This window comes from Achroia grisella, unplaced genomic scaffold, assembly GCF_030625045.1.
Source record: "Achroia grisella isolate CSIRO2021 unplaced genomic scaffold, CSIRO_AGI_Agris_v1 utg168, whole genome shotgun sequence".
NCBI classification, from domain to species: domain Eukaryota; kingdom Metazoa; phylum Arthropoda; class Insecta; order Lepidoptera; family Pyralidae; genus Achroia; species Achroia grisella.
This window is the reverse complement of record NW_026712669.1, coordinates 483621-495826: the sequence shown is the minus strand read 5'-3', so window position 1 is coordinate 495826 and position 12206 is coordinate 483621.

The following is a 12206-nucleotide window of genomic DNA, read 5'->3' as shown; positions in this document are numbered from 1 at the left end:
AAAAGTCTTTGTGTATTCAAAAAATATCTAATTTGTTTGTGTGCGCGGGGTGCGGTGTACGGTGCAGGGGGGACCCTGCCTCCACCGTTGCTGGAGCTTGCATGTATGGAGCATTGCGAATATAAAATATCTACATTAGTAAATTAATAAAGTCATAATTGATAGACCGTTACGGTATCTATATATATTCGGATGAAAGTAAGTATCGCAGTAAGGACGAGTATATAAAGTGATCAACATAATTCATTGATTTTTGGAATATATTCAGAGCCAAAAAGTCTTTGTGTATACCAAAAATTTAGCCGTTCGGAGCCATTCAGTCACGAATTATTAGTAAAAAAAGTGTCGAGTATATCGTACTATCGACGAATATATATGGCCGCATCGCAAAATAGAATGCGACGTTGCCATACCGCCTGAGATATACGCGATAGGAGTCAAGTTATTCAGTGCAAAAGGTGGAATCGGCAAGTGTTTAGGTTGTGGCGTGATCAACAAAGTGCCCAAAGAGGTGTTTATATATATATATATATATATATATATATATATATATATATAAGTAAGATGTATGTATGTACCTAAGTATGATGTATGTATGTATGATGGATATGTAAGTTCCCATAAGAAAGTCTAGGACGCAGAATTGTCTAGTTATTGGAAACTACGCGAAAGTTGGTTTAACGAGCGGGCTGGTTGTGATATTGATTATTGTGGATAAATCAACTTAATATAAAACAAACGTACCAACAATGTAAGTCTTACTTAAATGTTGCATTAGCAATATTAAAGTAAATTTGTTCATCCAATAATACTTAAATTTGAAGCTAACCATTACTGAATAAAGCTTTAAGAAATTGGTTTTTCATTGACTGTCTATTAATTGTTTAAGTCCAGATTAAGGTCATATTTATTGAATAAGTGTTACTATTCCGTAGATGACTATTATAATGATGGACATAAAGACTTATGAGGACCTACTGCACTATGCTGGCTGACATACCTAGATTTAATATTTAAGTTGCTATTATGTTGTTGACAAAAATTATCTGTAATGTTGCAATTATGTTATCCTACACAATTTGTATTGTTTTGGATGAATAAATATATGTAATAAATAAACCAAAGTCCCATTTTTAGACAAAGTATAAATGGTCACGATATCTATAGACCCATATTATTCTAGCGTACACTCCGGTTGAATGAATCGACTAGTTGGTGATGAAATGGAATTCGTACAGAGTTGTCAGCCATGTGGCCGGCCCCGCGCTGATCTTGAACTACAAACCGGCTAGCGCGGACGGCCGGTGGTTACGTCACCGGCGCCCGCGCATCGAGCTTGCAAACATTCATTTGTTTGAATACAATTATACATAATTGATAATAAAACATAAGGAACAGAACTTATACTGTGTTTATAGTTTTCAAAAACATAACTATACCTACACATCTACTAACCACACACATATACGACACTCCGTCATTGTACGCATTTTTTTTCTAAGTCAATTATGTCCTTTTATTTATAATATTATTGTACAATAAAGTGTTAAAAACAAAACAAACATATACGACACTAGTTAAGCAATTATGCTATGATTATCGCTGTAGCTAATTAATTAACTTTTTAAATTACTATACATTTTTTTTTAATTTATCTATTATCCTACACAATTTAATAGGTATTGCAGGGTGAAGGGGATTGACAGTAATGTGGACTAATGACCCCATTACTAGCAATGCACCATGTCAGGTTGACCTCCACGCGGTTCCCCCTGGAAACCATCGTGATAAATTCACCAAGAATTTATCACTAACTAATGGCTAACTGACCTGACCTCATGTTCATCATATCACCGTCCACTGGTCCCCCGCCAGCGTAAACCGGTAGCGCAGGTGGGTACCTAGGTTTCAAGAGGGAACCGCGTGGAGGTCAACCTGACATGGTGCATTGCTAGTAATGGGGTCATTAGTCCACATTACAATCCCCTTCCCCCTTTCTATGTATATAAATAAATAAATAATATTTCTTTACAAAAAAAATATCTAAGTATTTATATCAGTTGTCTGGTACCCATAACACAAGCTCTGCTTACCGTGGGACTATATAGTGTTAATTGTCCAGGGAAAAAAAAGTTTTTATATTAATGTCTTATTAATACTTATATTACTTGTGACCCGAGAGCTGGTAGCTATTTTGCCCAAAGGCTAAGTATGGCCATTCAAAGAGGCAACGCTGCCAGTATCTTGGGTACGCTGCCTCGATGTGCCGCGTTGGATTACAATGATTGTTTTTTGTAATTGTTTATATAGAAAATTGATATTGAGGAATTATGTATATTTGCATGATAAATAAAACGAAATAGCAATTCATAAAAAAAAAAAATACTTATATTAATTTTGCATACAATTTTGATATGGGTATTCCTCAGTTGGTTCTATCTCTATTCATAGAACTTGCGTGTTTCCTCGCCCGAGCGAGATAGCAATACTTTCAATCGAAATTTTTCCGTAAATATAAAATAATATAATTTGCACATTTTAACCCACTCAACACTTCCTATGCCACACTCTATTGGGTTGACTGGAAGAGATCTCTTTTAGAGATAAGTCCTCCTTTGTTAACATTAGCTGTAATTAATTTACTTATAAATGTATTTAAGTGCAATAAAGAATATTTAAATATTTACATTCCGATCTACTCGGCTTACTCCATTATTATAGTAAATATTGTCTTAACTGGGTAATTAGAAATGTATTTTAATTCTATTTTTTATATTATACTTCATGTTTATACTTCCGTTCTTATACAAATTAGTTTTATATTTCATTTCTTAACAATCTTTCAAATCATTTCAAATACATGTTCTGGGAAGAAGACGTATTGTTAATAATGTGGCCTGTTGATTGTTAGCAATGTACAATGTCAGGTTGACCTCCACGCGGTTCCCCCTCGAAACTATCGTGGTAAATTCCTGGTAAATCTGCCACGATTTGCTATCTGACCTGACCTCATACTCATTTTATGGTCCTCCACTGGTGCCCGCCATAAATCGTTAGCACAGGCGGATGCATCATTCTTTTATAATCCATAAGAAATACCTCCGACCACCCTATCGGAGTTTACACTCGATTATTTGTGAAGGTTTATTTTTTCTTCATTTGTTACTTACGGCCAGTCTCAAAGGACTTATGGTGTTTTGTTTCGTGTTTTTATGATCAAATTTTACGATCGTGTCCACTCGTTTTCGCGACTGTTTCGACTGTCCCAAGTGGCTTTCGCCGCGGGCGGGGTTCAGTGTCGACGACCTGCGTTTTGTGGGGTTATGAATTTAGGCACGCGATCGTCTGCTTTCATAGGGTGCCACAAACATGTCAACCCTAAATATGAATCACCGGCTTCGGTGGTTTAGCGATTCAGCACCTCCTTACTTCCAATGGTCGGGGGTTCATTCCTTGGACAGCACAAACATTTGTATTCATGAGTATGATTGTTTGTATCGATCTGGGTTTTTACATATAATATGTATGTTTTTCCGAAAAAAAATAGTCTATATATTTGTATCAGTTGTGTACCCATAACACAAGCTTTAGCTACTTGGGTCTAGATAGCGCTGTGTGAATTGGCCTGAGATTATTATTTAATACCTCTTTATGTAATTAAAATGACAAACAAGCTAATCGTAAGCGGTAAACGCTTATATACATGAACAGCACTATGACATCACGTTATTATGTGAAACAGCTCATGCGTTTCCTTTCCAGAGGACAAGACGACATTTATTTTTTTATCTATTTAGATGTTATTTTTTAGAAGTCAATTTCATCTGCACAATTTTACTGCCTAAACTCACCATACAATCAAACATCTTACAAAACACTAGCGTCTGAAATAGGTCAGACTGAGGTACCTACGCAGACGTCATCTGCTTCTTTTTTATCCCATTTATTTGGGGTCGGCGTAACATCTTTTTCTCTTCCATTCATTCCTGTTCGCTGTCATCTCGTTATTAACTTCCTTTCTTACCATATCATCTTTCACACAGTCCACCCATCTCTGCCCTTATAACCATCCACATTCATATGTAACATCTTCCCTAAAATATTATCTTCATTCCTACGCATTACATGTCCATACCACGATAGACGATTACTCTTCAACCTCTCCGACACCGGCGCCACTTTCATACTTCCTCTAATGTATTCATTCTTTATCTTATCCATTCTTGTAACACCTCCATCCATCTCAACATTCGCATTTCAGTTGCATGCAGTCGTCTTTCATCCGTCGCCTTTACGGGCCAGCACTCTGATCCATACAAGGTATAGAGGACGCCTTCTAAGTTCATATAAATGTTCTTTCATTGACGTAATTTATTTCGAAAAGGTAAACTTTTGCAACTAATATGATATAATATATCTCATATTCAACAATGTTGTAAGCATAAACCACGGCACCGTAACCAACTGTTGTTTCTTGTTCCACTAAATAATAAATTTCGACATCAAGATGATACGAGGCGACTTTGTCATTGTGGCTAGGGAATATTGTTTGATCGTTACTAAGGTAGCTAACGTTATCTTGTCGAGTTTAGGGCTTTTTTATTTTGCTAATATTCAATAGCAAAATTACAGCGACTCCAAATGAATGATAAGGGAGAAGCAGATGATGATTCAATAGCAAAAATTCAAGTAGATAGGTACCTTAATAATTTACAAAAAAAGTAGAGTATAAAATTGGATTGGATTCAAATATATAATGAGTTAAGACACCAAAGTAGGGCTGCTACTTCAGCTGCACACGAGACGATCTAGAAAGCATTTTTTATGGATGACAATGGAATGGTGCACCCACATGCACTAACGGGCGGGGCACTAGTGGATGATAAGATCAGGTTAGTTAATCTATTGTAACAATTTCACTAGGAATTTATGGTATCGGATTAGGTGCCATAGCTAACAATGGAATCGTGATTACTAACAATCCCAGTCCTCTAGAAAGTATTCCCGGACGTTTGTACAAATCATGTAGACCATTTTAGTCCAAATGTGATCAAGTCACTAGAGCAGTTTCTAAGCTGCTGGAAATAAATATAATACTAAATAACCCGCGCAACTATGCCTGCGTCGCGTCGATACATTTTTCATTGATGCTCCACTCGTATTGGACGTGGCGTGATGTTATATAGCCTATTGTATTCTACTATAAATGGGCTATTTAAAACTAAAAGAATTTTTCAATTCGAACCAGTAGTTCTTGAGATTAGAGCGTTCAACCAAACACAAACGATTTAGCTTTATAATATCAGATAATAGTTACTCGCCCCGGCTTCGCACGGATGTGCATGTATAATATATATAAACCTTCCTCTTGAATCAATCTATCTATTTAAAAAAACCGCTTCAAAATCCGTTGCGAAGTTTTAAAGATTTAAGCATACATAGAGACGGACAGATAGCGACAGCGACTTTATTTTATACTATGTAATGATATATGCAAGAATAATATCAGTACGGATACGCAAGAATAATATCAGTACAGATACGCAAGAATAATATCAGTATAGATAGGCAAGAATAATCATTTCAATATCAAATTAAAATAGTAGACGCTCCGACGTTATATCACCTAATTATGCACAAGGTCTCATTTGCCGGCTATTGTAATCGATGACCTGACTAATTACAATTGTAATCTCAATTACAATCCACATGACGACGGTGTGGATTGATGACAATTATTACCGTGTAATTGTATAAAATTACAATTGCATTATGACTAAATTGAATAAATTATTCACTAATTAGTAGTACGGATGGTGCTTTCGTTTTCAAAACAATGTGTAGATATGTAGAATAACAAACTGCATAATGTAAATAATCTTTGTTAGAGTGAATAGAAAGAGTTGTGGTTTTGAAAGGAAAAGTATGTAAATTTGGTTTTATTAGTGTTGTAAACATATGTTGTTAAACATTTTATTAAAGAAATTCTTCTATCGGCTTACTCTATTATTAAAGGATATATATCTATATGTAATTGTTACTTATAGTACACAATAGTTCCAAAATGTTAACTAGATGTCGCTGTGTCAAATATGTACAATTTCTACATCGCGGTGGCAAGATCTTTTTGCATTATGTCTTAAGACATAGTACCTTTTGTAATCGGAAACTCTCCGATCGATCCCCCGTCCAATTCAAACGGGGACCGATGTTACGACGGCCTGAGCCATGGTTCAACCCCCTAGCGGTGCCCTCAGACTAAAGTCGTATCCGTTAGGCGGGGTTAGCCTTCAGCCGCTCCATAAGTCCTTCCGCGGGTTTGGAGTGCCATCTGCACTCTCGCCCCCTATCGTCCGGTGCAGCTGAAGGCCAGCTGCGGCCAACAGCATTAGAGGAGTCCGAAAAGAGTGTAATCGGAGAGAGAAAGAGAATAGAAATATTCTTGCTATGGAATATACACAGTTCAGTACTATCCTTGGATTTCATTTACCTATAGGGTCTAAGATCTAGTACAGTCGAAGTACAGCACTAAATACTTAAGGCTTCTTAATTCTTCGGTATTAAGTTCGCCTTTTGTACACGTGATTTTGTACAATGAAGAGACAAAATTATATTTCAAATGTCTTACATAGATTTTAAAAAGTTTTAGACCTTTGATTGTTCATACGCTTGATCTAAAAATAGGTGTAATTTTTGGTGAAAATAAAGTTTTACAGTTACGTGTAATTCTCAAACGAACTTGTTTAAAGTAAATCTGTGAAACGTTGATATTGGTTGTCTTATCCTGGGGACAAAATTCCATCGAGTATAATTAGTTAGTATAGATTTGTTTTTTTTTATTCTAGTTTTGTTTTGTAATACAATTTTTTTATGAAATTATATTAATTTTCTAAAATAATAATTGTCAAAGTTACTCTTTATTAAAGTAGCTATCTGCGAGTGATGGTCACATTAAAATCAGTCCAACCGTTTCAGAGATTAGCAAGAGTCAAGTCAATTTTTTTTACATTTAGTGAAAAGCAGTTAATTTTAAATTACAACCAGACACTTCAATATTTATGTGTATACATTTATATTGTTGATTAACTTCTAAAAGCCCATCAGTTTTTTATCTCTCTCACCATATAAAAGGTAATCAGTGTTAAGTGAATAGATTGACAACCGTTCTAATAGATTGATTGTACGGACGGCTCGCGTAATGAGCCGTGACTGACTGATAATCGACTGATGCTCCAAATCTGTTTTAGTGTCACAGACACGCGGTCAAACGTTATATTTTTTTATGTAATGAAATAGAATAATAGATAAATACAAGGCTGTATAACAATAACGCTCGCAGGAGCATTTTTTTTTATAGTTGTAAATTATTAATTTATAACTATAAAGTGTATTATAAATAAAAAAATATTACATACATAATTTACTAGCTACTCGTCCCGGCTTCGCACGGGTGTACATGTATTATGTATAAACCTTCCTCTATCTATTAAAAAAAATCGCTTCAAAATCCGTTGCGTAGTTTTAAACATAGGGACGGACAGACAGCGACAGCGACTTTGTTTAATACTATATACTATATATATGATGATAATTAATTAGTTAAATTTCTAAAATAAATATGTCTTTACATAGTATAAGATTTATTTATTTTTATTTTTATTTATTTATTTAAGATAAGATGAAGACTGTTCGTTTAAAATATCTTCTAACAGATCATTATCTGTATTCAGTTGTCAGCAATAGATAGAGTGAATCAAGAGGAATGTTTATATATAACTTATATTTTTAAATTACTTAAATTTATTATTTGAATCGATTTGCTGTGAGGAGCTGGTGTCTGAGAGTAAGCTCGGATATGACGATCGTTAGAGATCAGTGGAAGAGAATGACACACTGCGCCGACCGCAAATAATGGGATAAAGGCTCGGCAATGATGATTTTTCAGTGACGTAATCGTATGCATTTGTTCATTGTTAGTCACGCGCGAGACGCCGAGTATTCTAACCACTGATCTAAGTGTTACGTGTTTGTTTGTCTATGCATTTGTAGTATGACATCATTGTTACTGCAAGCTGCTGTTTTGGCAGCCTTTTCAACCGATAGACAGAGGACAAAGATATAGCTTTCAAAATTTTATATTTAAATAGACTTCAAAAAAACAAGAGTCTCAATTCGCTTGAATTCTTTTTATGTTGTTAACTCAGAACTACAGATTTGAAAATATATTTTGTTACATTGTAATGACAAATTAATTGTCCAGATGGATGGACCTAAATGGTAATTATCGCTATAGACACGAATATCATAAAATACATTGTAAAGCCCCCGAGACTACTGTTACTCTCGCGATGCCTCTGTTACGCTCGCGATACCCCTGTTACGCTCGCGATGCCACTGTTACGCTCGCGATACCCTGTTTACTCGCGATATATGTACCTGTTACACTCGCCATACATTCGTTACGCTCGCGATACCTCAGTTACGCTCGCGATGCCACTTTTAAGCTCGCGATACCCTGTTTACTCGCGATATTACTGTTACGCTCGCGATACCCCTGTTACGCTCTAGGTGCCCTTGTTACACTCGCCATACACCCGTTACGCTCGCGATACCCTTGATACGCTCGCGATGCCCCTGTTACACTCGCCATACACCCGTTACGCTCGCGATACCCTTGATACGCTCGCGATACCCTTGTTACACTCGCCATACACCCGTTACGCTCGCGATACCCTTGATACGCTCGCGATGCCCCTGTTACACTCGCCATACACCCGTTACGCTCGCGATACCCTTGATACGTTCGCGATGCCCCTGTTACACTCGCCATACACCCGTTACGCTCGCGATACCCTTGATACGCTCGCGATACCCTTGTTACACTCGCCATACACCCGTTACGCTCGCGATACCCTTGATACGCTCGCGATGCCCCTGTTACACTCGCCATACACCCGTTACGCTCGCGATACCCTTGATACGCTCGCGATACCCTTGTTACACTCGCCATACACCCGTTACGCTCGCGATACCCTTGATACGCTCGCGAAGCCCTCTGTTACACTCGCCATACACCCGTTACGCTCGCGATACCCCTGTTACGCTCGGGATGCCCTTGTTACACTCACCATACACCTGTTACACTCGCCATACACCCGTTACGCTCGCGATACCCTTGTTACACTCGCCATACACCCGTTACGCTCGCGATACCCTTGATACGCTCGCGATGCCCCTGTTACACTCGCCATACACCCGTTACGCTCGCGATACCCTTGATACGCTCGCGAAGCCTCTGTTACACTCGCCATACACCCGTTACGCTCGCGATACCCCTGTTACGCTCGGGATGCCCTTGTTACACTCACCATACACCTGTTACACTCGCCATACACCCGTTACGCTCGCGATACCCTTGTTACACTCGCCATACACCCGTTACGCTCGCGATACCCTTGATACGCTCGCGATGCCCCTGTTACACTCGCCATACACCCGTTACGCTCGCGATACCCTTGATACGCTCGCGAAGCCTCTGTTACACTCGCCATACACCCGTTACGCTCGCGATACCCCTGTTACGCTCGGGATGCTCTTGTTACACTCACCATACACCTGTTACACTCGCCATACACCCGTTACGCTCGCGATACCCTTGTTACACTCGCCATACACCCGTTACGCTCGCGATACCCTGTTACACTCGCCATACACCCGTTACGCTCGCGATACCCTTGTTACACTCGCCATACACCCGTTACGCTCGCGATACCCTTGATACGCTCGCGATGCCCCTGTTACACTCGCCATACACCCGTTACGCTCGCGATACCCTTGATACGCTCGCGAAGCCTCTGTTACACTCGCCATACACCCGTTACGCTCGCGATACCCTTGATACGCTCGCGAAGCCTCTGTTACACTCGCCATACACCCGTTACGCTCGCGATACCCTTGATACGCTCGCGATACCCTTGTTACACTCGCCATACACCTGTTACACTCGCCATACACCCGTTACGCTCGCGATACCCTTGTTACACTCGCCATACACCCGTTACGCTCGCGATACCCTGTTACACTCGCCATACACCCGTTACGCTCGCGATACCCTTGTTACACTCGCCATACACCCGTTACGCTCGCGATACCCTTGATACGCTCGCGATGCCCCTGTTACACTCGCCATACACCCGTTACGCTCGCGATACCCTTGATACGTTCGCGATGCCCCTGTTACACTCGCCATACACCCGTTACGCTCGCGATACCCTTGATACGCTCGCGATACCCTTGTTACACTCGCCATACACCCGTTACGCTCGCGATACCCTTGATACGCTCGCGATGCCCCTGTTACACTCGCCATACACCCGTTACGCTCGCGATACCCTTGATACGCTCGCGATACCCTTGTTACACTCGCCATACACCCGTTACGCTCGCGATACCCTTGATACGCTCGCGAAGCCTCTGTTACACTCGCCATACACCCGTTACGCTCGCGATACCCCTGTTACGCTCGGGATGCCCTTGTTACACTCACCATACACCTGTTACACTCGCCATACACCCGTTACGCTCGCGATACCCTTGTTACACTCGCCATACACCCGTTACGCTCGCGATACCCTTGATACGCTCGCGATGCCCCTGTTACACTCGCCATACACCCGTTACGCTCGCGATACCCTTGATATGCTCGCGAAGCCTCTGTTACACTCGCCATACACCCGTTACGCTCGCGATACCCCTGTTACGCTCGGGATGCCCTTGTTACACTCACCATACACCTGTTACACTCGCCATACACCCGTTACGCTCGCGATACCCTTGTTACACTCGCCATACACCCGTTACGCTCGCGATACCCTTGATACGCTCGCGATGCCCCTGTTACACTCGCCATACACCCGTTACGCTCGCGATACCCTTGATACGCTCGCGAAGCCTCTGTTACACTCGCCATACACCCGTTACGCTCGCGATACCCCTGTTACGCTCGGGATGCCCTTGTTACACTCACCATACACCTGTTACACTCGCCATACACCCGTTACGCTCGCGATACCCTTGTTACACTCGCCATACACCCGTTACGCTCGCGATACCCTGTTACACTCGCCATACACCCGTTACGCTCGCGATACCCTTGTTACACTCGCCATACACCCGTTACGCTCGCGATACCCTTGATACGCTCGCGAAGCCTCTGTTACACTCGCCATACACCCGTTACGCTCGCGATACCCTTGATACGCTCGCGATACCCTTGTTACACTCGCCGTACACCCGTTACGCTCGCGATACCCTTGATACGCTCGCGATGCCCCTGTTACACTCGCCATACACCCGTTACGCTCGCGATACCCTTGATACGCTCGCGAAGCCTCTGTTACACTCGCCATACACCCGTTACGCTCGCGATACCCTTGATACGCTCGCGAAGCCTCTGTTACACTCGCCATACACCCGTTACGCTCGCGATACCCTTGATACGCTCGCGATGCCCCTGTTACACTCGCCATACACCCGTTACGCTCGCGATACCCTTGATACGCTCGCGAAGCCTCTGTTACACTCGCCATACACCCGTTACGCTCGCGATACCCCTGTTACGCTCGGGATGCCCTTGTTACACTCACCATACACCTGTTACACTCGCCATACACCCGTTACGCTCGCGATACCCTTGTTACACTCGCCATACACCCGTTACGCTCGCGATACCCTGTTACAGTCGCCATACACCCGTTACGCTCGCGATACCCTTGTTACACTCGCCATACACCCGTTACGCTCGCGATACCCTGTTACACTCGCCATACACCCGTTACGCTCGCGATACCCTTGTTACACTCGCCATACACCCGTTACGCTCGCGATACCCTGTTACACTCGCGTTGCCCCTGTTACACTCGCCATACACCCGTTACGCTCGCGATACCCTTGATACGCTCACGATACCCTGTTTACTCGCGATATTACTGTTACGCTCGCGATATCCCTGTTGCGCTCGCAATACCCCCTTTCCTCCAGTAGTAGCGGGTTTCATTCTTCCCACTATATTCGTAATCATGATTATGATAGTATTGGTCTCTTTTCTATGTGTATTAGGTATGCAAAAATGTATTTAAGTATTTTATCAGTTGTTTAGTATACACAGCACAAACTCTGCATAGTGTGGAACTAGATAGCGCTGTGTA